Consider the following 12,410-nt stretch of genomic DNA (forward strand, 5'->3'; position numbering starts at 1 on the left):
ACCTGCTCCAATCCTGTAACACATCTGAAATATTTCTCCCAATTCCCTTTGTGACCAAAGATAAGCATTTAAGAACCATCTGGCTGAGATGAGGGAGTGTAACCTGTGGCTATAGTCTTGGGTGCACTTATTATTCAAGAAATATTTACTGAGTGCCTTCTGTGTGCCAGACACTGTGCTCTGTGCTTGGGATACCTCCATGAACAAATCAAACAAAAGTCTGGCCTCATCCTAGTGAGGCAGGATGGACAGATGCTTAAAAATATGATTCATAATTAAGTGACATGACTAATACATCACTGAATTCATCAACTCATTCATTTATTTATCACTCAACAGATACTGAATACCTTTTTTTCTTTTTTAAAAAAAGATTTTATTTATTTATTCATGAGAGACGGGGGGGGGAGAGAGAGAGAGAGAGAGAGAGGGAGAGAGGCAGAGACACAGGCAGAGGGAGAAGCAGGCTCCATGCAGGGAGCCTGAGGTGGGACTCGATCTTGGGTCTCCAGGATCATACCCTGGGCTGAAGGCGACGCTAAACCGCTAAGCCACCCGGGCTGCCCATTTTTTTTCTTTTTATAAAAAAGATTTTATTTATTTATTCATGAGAGAGGCAGAGACATAGGCAGAGGGAGAAGCAGGCTCCAAGCAGGGAGCCCGATGCAGAACTCGATCCCATGACTCCAGGATCATTCCCTGGGCCAAAGGGAGGCAGTCAACCACTGAGCCACCCAGGCATCCCAATACCTTTTTATTCTTAAATAAAAAGGCATTTTGAAAAATAGAACTGGGGCGGGGGTGGTGACTGGGTGGCTCAGTCGGTAGAGCAGCTCACTCCTAACTTCAGCTCAGGTCCTGATCTCAGTGTCCTGTGATCAGTCCCTGAGCTGGGCTTCCCAGTCTGCGAGGAGTTGGCTTGAGATTCTCTCTTTCCCTCTCCCTCTATCCCTTCCACCACTGTTCATACTGTCTCTCTCTCTTCTTCTCTCAAATAAATAAATCTTAAAAAAAATTAAAGTAGAGTTGAGACAGAACTATACAGGACAACATGCTACTTGCTCTTCAGAGCCCAACTAACCAGCATCCTGCATGTGATATACTGTGCATTATCTATTCTTTTCATTTCTTGCACTGGTATTTATATTAAAGAAGACGTGAAATAAAGATTTGAACTAAAAAGAAGACTGGAGGTTGTATTCAGTTGCTGGAAACTCAATCGTAACATAAATTAGAATCTCTATGATAAGTCATATTAATAGCATTTAAAACAAAGATAAAATAAATACAGCACTATTTGAGGCATGCTTGTATAATTTCAGACCTATTCTTCAGTTATGTTGTAATTAGAAAACAACAAGCCAGACTTCCCAAAAGCCAAAAAAAAAAAAATCATTAGACATTAAAAATGTTTTTATGCATATTTAGCATCTCAATGGCACCGACTCTCTTTTGTGCTTTTCACTTCCAACCATTACTGAGATCTGGTCAGAAAGCATACCCGTAAAATTACACCTAAGAGTTATGCATACCAAAATGGTAAGAAATATTCTATTGTGTGCCAGTTCAATTTGATATTCCTTAAAGAATGGAGTGTCATTTGGGGAATATAAAAAATAGTGAAAGGGAATAAAGGGGAAAGGAGAGAAAATGAGTGGGGAATATCAGAGAGGGAGACGGAACATGAGAGACTCCTAACTCTGGGAAACGAACAAGGGGTGGTGGAAAGGGAGGTGGGTTGGGGGTGGGGTGACTGGGTGACGGGCACTGAGGGGGGCACTTGAGGTGATGAGCACTGGGTGTTATGCTATATGTTGGCAAACTGAACTTCAATTAAAAAAATAAAAAATAAATTAAATTAAATTAAAAGTAAAAGAATGGAGTGTCGTTTCAGGGCTGCAAAAGACAAAGGAACATTTAGAAACTACCAAGAGATTAAAAAGTAGAAACTAAGGCCGATTATCCAGTTTGGCTAAAAAACAAATTTCTTCCTCCAACAAGCGGGGTTTGTGGTGGGTGGGAGGCTCCTCTTTGCAGCTCTGCCTTGGAGGCAAATGGGAGGCTCCCCGCTGGTGCTCAGTCTGTCCCTGGGAGAGAGAGCACCAGGGAAGGGTGGGCAGGAGACCACCCAGCCCCTGCTTCCCCCACCAGAGCCAGCAGAAAACAACCTTATATGTTACCTGTGTATTGGGACTCTTATGGGACCACAACTTTGAATATTTTTTAAATTTTTTTTTTAATTTTTATTTATTTATGATAGTCACAGAGAGAGAGAGAGGCAGAGACACAGGCAGAGGGAGAAGCAGGCTCCATGCACCGGGAGCCCGACGTGGGATTCGATCCCGGGATCGCGCCCTGGGCCAAAGGCAGGCGCTAAACCGCTGCGCCACCCAGGGATCCCCAACTTTGAATATTTTTATATTTGATCAAAAATATTTGATGAAAATACCTATAGTGTGACATTAAGCTTTTCGATTGTAACATATGTGCCTGACATTCAGCCTTTGATTGCTAAGACATCGGCTGCAAATACATCCATCTCCAACAAACACATTACCAGCTATAAGACACATTTATTGGTAAAACAGCCATATAAGGAATCTTATGCCACCCCAAACTATGAAGTTCTCTCTTTCAGAAAGTCCTGGATAAGCTACATAATGACAGTTTGAGTGACCCTGCTTCTCCCTGTACCTCAGTTTCCATTTTCATGCCTTAAATGAGCCAGGAAGGAGTGAATTCAAGAAACCCTAGACACACTACCCTCTGTCCTCAATAAAGGCAGAACTCCAGGTGCCTCTTCTCTTTACCTGTCACCATGCTGTGTGTGTGGCCCTCAGTGTGTCATGTTCCCTGCAAGACTCATAAGAAATAAATCCTGTTCCTCAAAGTTTCCTGATAGATTTGCTGAAGTGCATCCTGCAACCAAAATAAGAACCACGGGGTTGGTCCAGCCCCAACACTGGCTCTGGTCAGGGAATGTCTGCAGGGAATCCTGTGATTAATGTGGGCCTAGGGTTTTCCTAGATGATAGCATCACTGTCAAGAGGCCACGTAGCACAGTGGCTCTCTAGAGTGAAGGAGCCTGAGTCCTTTCCTAAAGGACATGGCTTCAACCTCCTGTCCATATCCCCAGGTGGTTGAAACCATGTGGCTGGTGGAAAGAGCAAGGCTTTGAGAGGCAAGCATGAGGGGCACAGTGAGCAGGCTGGTTCTAGCTGTCCAGGGAGAGGATGGGGGTGTGGGACCCACCAGACAGTAGCATGAGAACCAACCCCCTCAGTGTGTGGGGCCAGGCCTGCGCCCTAGCAAAGGGCAGTGATGGAAAAAGCCACATTAGATTTGTCGGCTGGGTGGACTTTGCCCCAGTTTCCTTGTTTGTGAAGGGGGAATGTCGTGGGGATTAGAAGGTTAATAAAGGAAAGGATTCAGTAAGTATCAGCTTTTACCCTAATCTGAGTGATAAAGTTTTCCCCAGTCCTTCACAGAGGAGGAAAGGGAGGGCAAGTTGGGGAGTACCTGTGGAAGGTAGCCCACTGACCTTTACTGGGAAAGAATGTCCCTTTTTCCAGGATTATTGACATCAGGACTGCCCATAGTATGCGGCTATTGCTGCGCACCTCCAGAGGGCTCTGCCATGGTCACCCCCGTGGCAGTGGCAGCCTGGTGATGTGGATGTTGGGTGGTTTTCTTGTCTTTCTCCTCTCTGTCCTTCTCCTTCTTGATGTTCCTCCTTGATGTCCTCACCAGCAGGCAGAGGAAGAAGGAAAGCCACCAAGGGTGGGGCTCCAGAGCCAGTGTTTACCTGGAAACCGAGGCACAGCCAAGGTACGGATGCAGATAAAAGAGAGGATCCGTTTACTTTCCATGTGTCAAAATAGACATAACAAACCTAACAAAGCAAACAAACAAAAACTCACCAGGAAACCATAAGCATAAGAGAAAGGAAGGAGGACCCATGTCTCCGTCCTGTCCAGACAAAGACATCTCCAAGTCTCTCGTGGATAGCCAATGAACGAGACAAAGATGAGTATCTGCATTCTGAAGCGAGCCACCTGAACATTCCCCTTACTACCTGTTTACTACACTAGTTTTCCAATTTCTGTTCTTTAAATTCCACATGATTTTCTATTCTTAGAAGAAATGAATAAATAGGGAGACGGGGTAAAATGGTCAAAAGAGTACAGGATTACAAAGCAGGAATCCTAATGGGCAGTTAGCAAGGGGCGCTTACCAATGGGGAACTTGATAAGTTTAATTTCTCCAAACCTTCTACTTTGAGAAAATGAGGGGATTGTACTAGACCATCTCTAAGGAGATCATTTTGAAATTCAATGTGAATTTTCCCAGCTGCATCTTTTTGATGCCTGGAAATGAAGTCAGAGCATCTAATACACGGAATGGCTTTTCTTGCACTCAGATGCCACAGTTTCTAGAATCAGCTTTCTCCCACTCTAACCATTTGGTCTAAATGCTGGAGCTCAGGACTCCCAGGGAAGATAAAAGCCAAGGTCATATTTATTTCCCACCCACTGGACAACAATTCAATGGGAATCTCCTGTGCACCTGGCTCTGGAGTAAATCCTGGGAACCAGATGAAGAAGGCAGACTTCCTCTCTTTAGAGCTTTCAGAAGCCAAAGAGGAGGAATTCAGCAGGAGTGGTTCACAACATCGTGATATATGCTTTTAAGAAAGTGTGAAGAGGGTGCTGTGGTCACCAGTGCAAGTGCGCCCCACGCCAATCAGGTCTCCATAGCCCTCGGTACATGACTCACAGGATTTCCCTGATAAGAGAGAAATAGTCCTCTGGTAGCAAAGGGTGACACACATTACTATCTTCAGTGACAGTTTGCAAAGGTCAGAACATGCCCTTATGACAGAAGCCAGCTCTGCTTCAGAGAAGGGAACCAATAGGAGTTCAAGTTGCAATGGTGCCATTTATTTCTTGGAGGAAGCCACGCTGGGCTCCAGTGACTCTCTGCTGAGAAATGACCACCATCCTCTGGGCCCTGGGAGGGCAGGAGTGGCTTCATCCTGGGGAAGGCAATTGTAATTCAATTATTCAAACATCTTTACCACCCACCACCACCACCACTCTTCCTCTCTCTCCACTTGCTCAGCCCACACTGCCTCTCCCCTGTCCCTCTGTCTCCCTCTCCAGATCCTCTCAGCCACACTATCTCTGAGAAGACAGAAGGGACTGCATTGCCTGCCCCCCACAGACATCCCCAATGGGACTCAGTGACCAGCAGGTGAAGGAGATCTGCTTATATCTGATCCTAAAAAGCATCTGAGGGTCCACTGCTCAGCCTCTCCTGGTGGGAGGAGGAATAGCTGCTCATGGAACATGAAATATTAATGAGGAGAATCTGAGTTCCTGGGCTTCCTTTCTCTTCAGACCAAACTAAACCAATAAAAATCTCAGCTCCTGCCAGCAAAGGGCAAAGCAGAAGTGTGCATTACCCATTGGCAGCCAAAAAGCCAGTAGAATTACATAATATATGGAGCTATAAGGCCCTGGAAGTTCCCCCAGCTGTACAGAGAGGAAAACAGATGCCCAGACTTCTGGAGATTTAGCCAAATTTTGGTGACAGGGTCTTGGCTCAGACCCATCTCTGAACAGGCTTTGCCGACACAAATTATAATCAGGAATCCCCCTGGTCTCACAAAGTAAGGGGGAGACAGGTCAAGGGACGACATATTGTAGAGGAACCTCAGCTTCCTGGTTCTCAAAAGGAACCCCCAATGGGAATGGAGAGAGAAGGAAGGAATCAGAACCTACTGTCTTGCTCCTGCCTGGACCCCTGGGCATGCCAGTGTCCTCTATGCCTTGGGAGCAACGGCAGAGATGACAAGAACTGGAATCCCACTCAGGGTCTATCTGGTGTCTGGGGAAAACCTGGGAGGAACCAGAGCCAGTGGGCCTCAGCCTTCACTAAATCAACAGTCCCCATGCATTCTGGGCAGCAAGGTACATCCATGACCTGCCCTGGCTAATTGGCTTGCAAGTGAGGTAATAATAGCAAGGCTCTCATAAGCCAGTCTCGTTTTCTAGGCACAGAGTCAGATAACCTTACTTAGTCTTATAATTTAAACCATTTTTAAAAATCCTGCATTGGGAATTTACAGTGCTTTAATTTTTCAAAATACTTTATCTTTTTAGAGCAGTTTAGGTTCACCAAAAGATGGAAAGGAAGGTACAGAGAGTTCCTGTGTGCTCCCTGTCTCCACACAGGCACAGCATCTCCCATTGGGAATATGCCCCCACCGGAGTGACACATGTAGTACCATCAATGAACCTACATTGGGGTTCACTCTTGGTGTTGTATTTATGGAGCTTTTTGAGCCTTTTTATTTAAATGGTAGTGTTTTCTTCCTTTTTTCCCTAGTTGGGAGTTTGGGGAAAAGCCTATCCTTCCACAAACTGCTCTGGTGGTAGAAGGGCAACCTCAATGTAAGAGAAAATATAGCACGCCTGACCCTGTTCCCCCTTCTTGTGACATGTGAAGTCACTGAATGACACAGAAGGTCAGTGACCCTGGGATTTGTAGGGGAAATGAGGACACTGACAGATCAAAAGGGCCACAGCAAAGGAGACAAAAGATCACCCTGAGTAGGTGTTACCTCAACAGCAGAGTGATAGGAAACTATTCTATCTTTGTCGGCTTTGCCAAAACTTGTCAACATAGTCCTGTCAGCAAGCAGCAACAGAGGGGAAGGGTGACAAGGGACATAGAGCAGGGTGACATCCAAAAGAGAGGCTGGCCCTGGGTGCTCCTGACACTGGCAGCTCTCTATGTCTCCATTCAAGGAAGTCGGGCAAGAGATCATCTAACTAGTGTAACTGATTTGGGCAGGCCAGAAAGACAATCACAGAGGAAAGAAAGACACCAAGGGTCACAGATTGCTTTCTCAGTGTCTGCAATTTTTATAATACTCTACCCCAAACCTCTGCCTAGCAAAGACCTTATCACCAATCATCATGATGAGTACCCACTCCTCTCCTCTGTGCTCCAATGCACACAGCCATCAGAGCCCCTCAAGGAAGCTGGTGTCACTCTATGTGCTTGCACCAGGGACATCTCAGCTCCCGGAGAGTCCCCACCTGAGGTTCTTTCTGGTAACCCCAGAACACGTGTCTGCTCTGAAGAGTTTGTTCCTCCTACAAAAGAGAACTGTGGTCAGAGAACCTATAATGGCCAAATACATTGGGCTGTAAGTCAGATGTCTGCCTCATCTTCCAGTAAAAATGTCAGTGCAACTATCCCATCAGGCCCTTCCTGCTGCTCATCTCAGCCATTGCAAGAAGCTCAAACCTCCAGCATCGCCTGACGTCTGTTGCTGTATTACTCATACCTCCCTCACATGAGCTGGTCTTTGGCTCTCCTCCCCAACCCAAATCCAAACTGGGCCTTGGGAAATCATGGGTCTGCCATCAAAACTTTCCTCCATATCTTCAAACCCTTCTCTCAGGCATGCATTTGCCTCTTGGCTCTAACTGAGGACCCTGATTACTTTGTACTCTCTCAAATTGGTAATGAAATAGCTACCCCAGAAAATATGTCTTATATCCATTATAAGATGGTCCTAACATTCCCACCCCAGTCTATTTGCTACCTTCTTTTATTTTCTTCTTATCATTACTTGAAATTATCATTTTGTATGTTTGCACAGTATGCATGGTTTACCTGTGTATTTGTTTCACCCCCTAAAATGTGAGCTCCATGATGGCTATGTACTTTATTCACCCCTCCTGGGTCCATAGTAAGTGCTCAATAAATATTTGCCAGGTGGTTGAATAAAGGCACTACCTGCAGAGAGCATTGTGATGTCATGGAAGCATAGGAAAATTCTGGAAGCGTGTGACCTGGAATGGCAGAGACAGAATGGAGAAGAACCAGAGAAGGCTCACGGGGAGAACTAATGAAAGTCATCCAGTGAAAAAACATGGCTGCAGCCTTCTGCATAAAGATGGCAGCTTGGACCTATACTTTTGCTTTCATTCCCATCTACAATGATAGCAAAAGAAAAAATTATGAAGGCAAACATTCTCAAGAAAATAAGATGATGGGAGAAGACAGGTGGCCAGCAAGCTATTGGAAGTGATAACTAAATAGAAATCCCAAGAAAGCTGAATTATAAACCAGTATTGGAGAAAGCCAAAACTTAATCCAGTTTACATCAGAGAATGGGCAAAGGCTCAGAAACTGGTGGCACTGGTTACCTCTGGAAGATGAGTGTGTGCGGGGGTGAGAGGGGACCATAAATATCATTTGAGTCTATTCTCCATCAAAGAATGAAATAGCCCAAAAAAGAAAAAGACTGGAATGGAACACAGGGAATACAACAGGTTGATTGATAAAGAAGCAAGACCAAGTAGAATGGTGCTAAATTGTTTATAAAGAAGGGCCTGAGATCTATTCCCCAACTCCCTCCATACAAATGTATAGATGCCTCTTCCCATCCTACGGAAGGACTAGAGGCTTATTCTGAAAAGTATTCCTACTCTAGTGATTACAGGCCTGCAGCAGGTGAGAGTGCCATACTGAAAGCAAGGGGATTAAATGAACATTTATTTACAGATGCCAAAACACTAGTCTTCTTCGCCATCTCAGCTTCCACCATGCTGGGAGGTGGGAGATTGGAAGATATTTGGAGAATCTGGCCAGCTCTGAAAGAAGAATTAACACTACCGACAGAGTTTTCCAATGCAACCCCTACTTACATTCCCTACAGTGAATCCCACAATCCTACAAGCTCTATCAATAAACTCAGAGCTTTCAGTAGTCTTCTTAAAATCTCACTCTGAAATAAGAGCAGACAACTAAGCATCACCAGACATTTGAGAAAAGCCCCTTAAATGTGTGCAAGAATCCAAAAATGCCTTTCAAAACAGTATTAAAAAACTTGAAGGAAGCAAAATCTATATAAGAAAATTCAAAAATATTTCCTTAATATCACCAGAGAAAGAAGATATTACTTCCCAAAACAAAACAAATATAAGGTGCTTTTTCAAAAAGGAATATTCAGAATATTTTTTAAAAACTCTTGGAAATTGAAAACATGATAGTAAAAATGAGAAATTAAGCAGAAGCAATGAGAAATAAAATTGAGGCATCCTTTCGGAAAATGAAACAAAGAAAAAGAGATGAATTATAGGAAAGAAATGATAAGAAATTTGAAGTACCAATTTAGGAGGTCTAACATCCAAACAGAAATTCAGAGAAAAGAGAGACAGGGGGAGAAACTATCAAAAAATAATTTCTTAGGATCAAATGCTTCCATTTGAAAGGGTCTAGGAAGTACCCAGGAAAATGTCACAAAGTTCAGAATACCAAAAACAAACAATAAAGCAGAAGTCAAAATGGCACCAGAAACTACAGAAAATGTCAAAATGTTTTGAAAGGAGAATTATGGCCAATGTAGAGCATACATACAATCAAATGATAATTCTGATAACAAGGTAGAGTAAAGGCAGACTTAGATGTGCAAAGCCATATAAATTTTATGACAAGAACCTTATTAGAAACTCTGATTGCTTGAGCAAGTTATTTGAGTATATTCTCCAACAAAATAATGAAATAAACCAAAAAGAAAAAAATTGCAACAGAAAACAGGGAAATCAATAGATTAACTGATTGAGAAGCAAGACTCAAGCAAGATCAAGGAGGCATACAACACACTGAACCATATCAGAAAGAAGATGAAACTGATTGAACTGCTGTATCTAAATGAATTGAGAAGAGATTGAGACGCTGTGGGGGGTTGAATTAATGATCAGTATTGGATTAGTGATACAAACAAGCAAATAAACAAGATGCATCTTTAGAGGAAGCAAAATATTTTTCAGGAAAGTTAAAATAATAATCGTTTACTCCATGGCTCAGCTTTGAGTAGTTTTTAAAACGTCATATTAAATATTGATCTTACCAAAATATAATATTAGCAAATATTTTTGGAAGTTGGTAGAGGGTTGTCAAATAAGTGGATTGTGGTGGGGGAAAGGGTAAAAAAAGACAGATACCCATTTTCCATAATGGACTATAAAATGATATTATCTAAAACTAAAAACTCAACAAATAACCATCCAAAAGTTCAACACATTTAACATGTTGCCTTCTGGGAAAGGGGCTCAAGGGAGCGAGAAGGAACACGGGGTTTCTGCATTTCTGTAATAAGCCTTTTAAAATATTTGCTCTTAAACTGTATTGTAAAAAAAATGGAATAAAGCAACAACATAAATAAAAGCAAAACACAATGATAGCACAAGACATTCTTGGCAGAGGAAATGGAGGGCCTTGCATGGGTACCACAGAATGTTCTGCTTACATAAGGCTTAGAGAAGAAAGGGCAAAGAGATGCAAAGAGGAGAAGGCAAAAGGAGATGAATCTAGGAGTCCTTCTCTCACCTATGTTGTGCAGAGCTCCAGGAAAATGTTGCTTCCTATCCTAATAATGAGAAATAGCAGGAGAGTCTACAGAATCCTGTGGTTTCAGGGCAACTGAGGAAGCTGAATTCCAAAGAGTAACAAGTCTCTCCAAGGACAATGGGACAGAGTAACTCTTTCACCATTGGAAGAATGTAAGAGGAAAAAGAGGCTGTGGTAAAGGTAAGTATGAAGAAATCATCTAAAAAGTGAATGAATTCCTAAAGGCCACATATGGCTAGCCCATCAGTTCAGAACTGGGAGCCTCAGACCCACAGTTTGCACTTATCCCATGAATTTTCCATGAAAATTGGTGCTCACAAGAAAGATTGGAGGTGGCAGGGCAGAGGACCTGAAAGAGCTCCTCTCATTGACACAGGTGTGTGGGAGGTAAATGCTACCTTTAGGGGCTAGGCACAAAACATCATCTGCTTCCCCAGATGTTCTTCTCACATGAATCAAAAACTTTAAGCCATGGAAAGCAGCAGCAAATATTTCTTTCCCTAGGACTGCTGAAGAAGAGGAATGAAACCTGTCTGCTTTTAGGGGAGAGAGAGAAACTCTCCTTCTTGACCCAGGAATGAGCCAAAGATTCACTGTCTCTGGAAGAAGGGCAGAAGCATCAATCATCTGTCCCTAGAGGAGCAGCAGGAAAACTTCATTGACCCCACTATCTTGCACCAATATATAGCAGGCATCTTGCTATTGTGGGAGAGAAGCAGGAAGTTCTCTCCTGCCTAAGACCTTTTATAGATACAAGACAAAGTTTTCCTGTGATGGGAAGAGAGATAGGAAGGCCAGGAAAGCTCACATCTGGGGCACACAAGCCCTGCCTAAAACTGAGGCTGGACCACTAGGACCATGAGAACCTCTCTATCCCTTCCTAATAAATTCATCACCGAATAATCAACAATATCAGTTTACCAATGGAGAAGAGGAAAGTATGGAGAGAGGATCCCTGTCTGCTTAGATGTACAAAGATGGCTGAAGCTGAAACTGCAGTGAGAAAAACCAGCTGGCAATCCAATCCTGAAGGAATATGAAGCCATGATGCACTGAGGATAATAAACAGCAAGGGAATTCAAACCTTGCTCAAGGAGATTGACTCCTTCCCAACACACACACACACACACACACACACACACACACCAACAAATGAAGTAGAGTTTCTATTTCTAGATGTAAATACTCCTTACCCAAGTATCTACCATTCTATCAGTGATGCCCACCATTTGGGTAACAAATTACAAGACACATTGAAAAGCAAAGAAAACACAACCTATTGTCAAGAGACAAAGCAATAAATAGAATCAGATTCAGAGATGACTCAGATGTTGTAACTCTTAGACAAGGACTTGAAAATAACTGTAAATTATGTGTTACAGGATCTGGTAAAAAGAGATGGACCCATGCATGAACTCAATTTAAGCAGAGACATGGACATAATTTTTTAAAAAATCAAGCAGAAATGCCAGAAATGGAAAGCACAATATCAGATATGAAGAATTTTTGATGGATTTATTGACACAACAGGGGGAGGAAAATCAGGAAACCTGAATTTACATTTTTAAAAATGATCCAGAATAAAACAGGTATAAATACTGGGGGTGTAATGCATGATGTCTATAGTTAATAATGTGTTGTATATTTGAGAGTTGCTAAGACAATAGATCTTAAAAGTTCTCATTTAGGGGATCCCAGGGTGGCTCAGTGGTTTAGTGCCTGCCTTCGGCCCAGGGTGTGATCCTGGAGTCCTGGGATCGAGTCCCGCATCAGGCTCCCTATATGGAGCCTGCTTCTCCCTCTGCCTGTGTCTCTGTATCTCTCTCTGTGTGTGTGTGTGTGTGTGTGTGTGTGTGTGTGTGTATTTCTCAGGAATAAATAAATAAAATCTTGATAAAATAAAATAAAATAAATTTTAAAAGTTCTCATTTAAATTATTACTATGTGTGGCAATGGATGTTACTAGACTCATTGCAATG

At 42.9% G+C, this 12,410-nt stretch overlaps 2 long non-coding RNA genes across 3 annotated transcripts; one reads left to right on the forward strand and one right to left on the reverse strand.

Annotated features, from left to right (window-relative positions):
• Positions 1-406: 406 nt before the first annotated feature.
• LOC112660829 (uncharacterized) lies at positions 407-7,819 on the reverse strand. 2 transcript variants are annotated; one of them, XR_003137235.3, is made up of 4 exons: positions 7,690-7,819; positions 6,999-7,163; positions 4,567-5,035; positions 407-3,805 (listed from the first exon to the last, which is right to left on the reverse strand). It is a non-coding gene; the product is annotated as an uncharacterized LOC112660829 (long non-coding RNA). The 2 variants fall into 2 exon arrangements; XR_007410000.1 differs by having other exon boundaries at positions 407-5,035.
• A 55-nt stretch (positions 7,820-7,874) lies between these two features.
• Positions 7,875-11,584, forward strand: LOC112660890 (uncharacterized). The gene is made up of 2 exons (XR_003137292.3): positions 7,875-10,611; positions 10,936-11,584. It is a non-coding gene; the product is annotated as an uncharacterized LOC112660890 (long non-coding RNA).
• The last annotated feature ends 826 nt before the right edge of the window (positions 11,585-12,410 follow it).

The sequence above is a fragment of the Canis lupus genome, chromosome 4 (assembly GCF_003254725.2).
Source record: "Canis lupus dingo isolate Sandy chromosome 4, ASM325472v2, whole genome shotgun sequence".
NCBI lineage: Eukaryota > Metazoa > Chordata > Mammalia > Carnivora > Canidae > Canis > Canis lupus.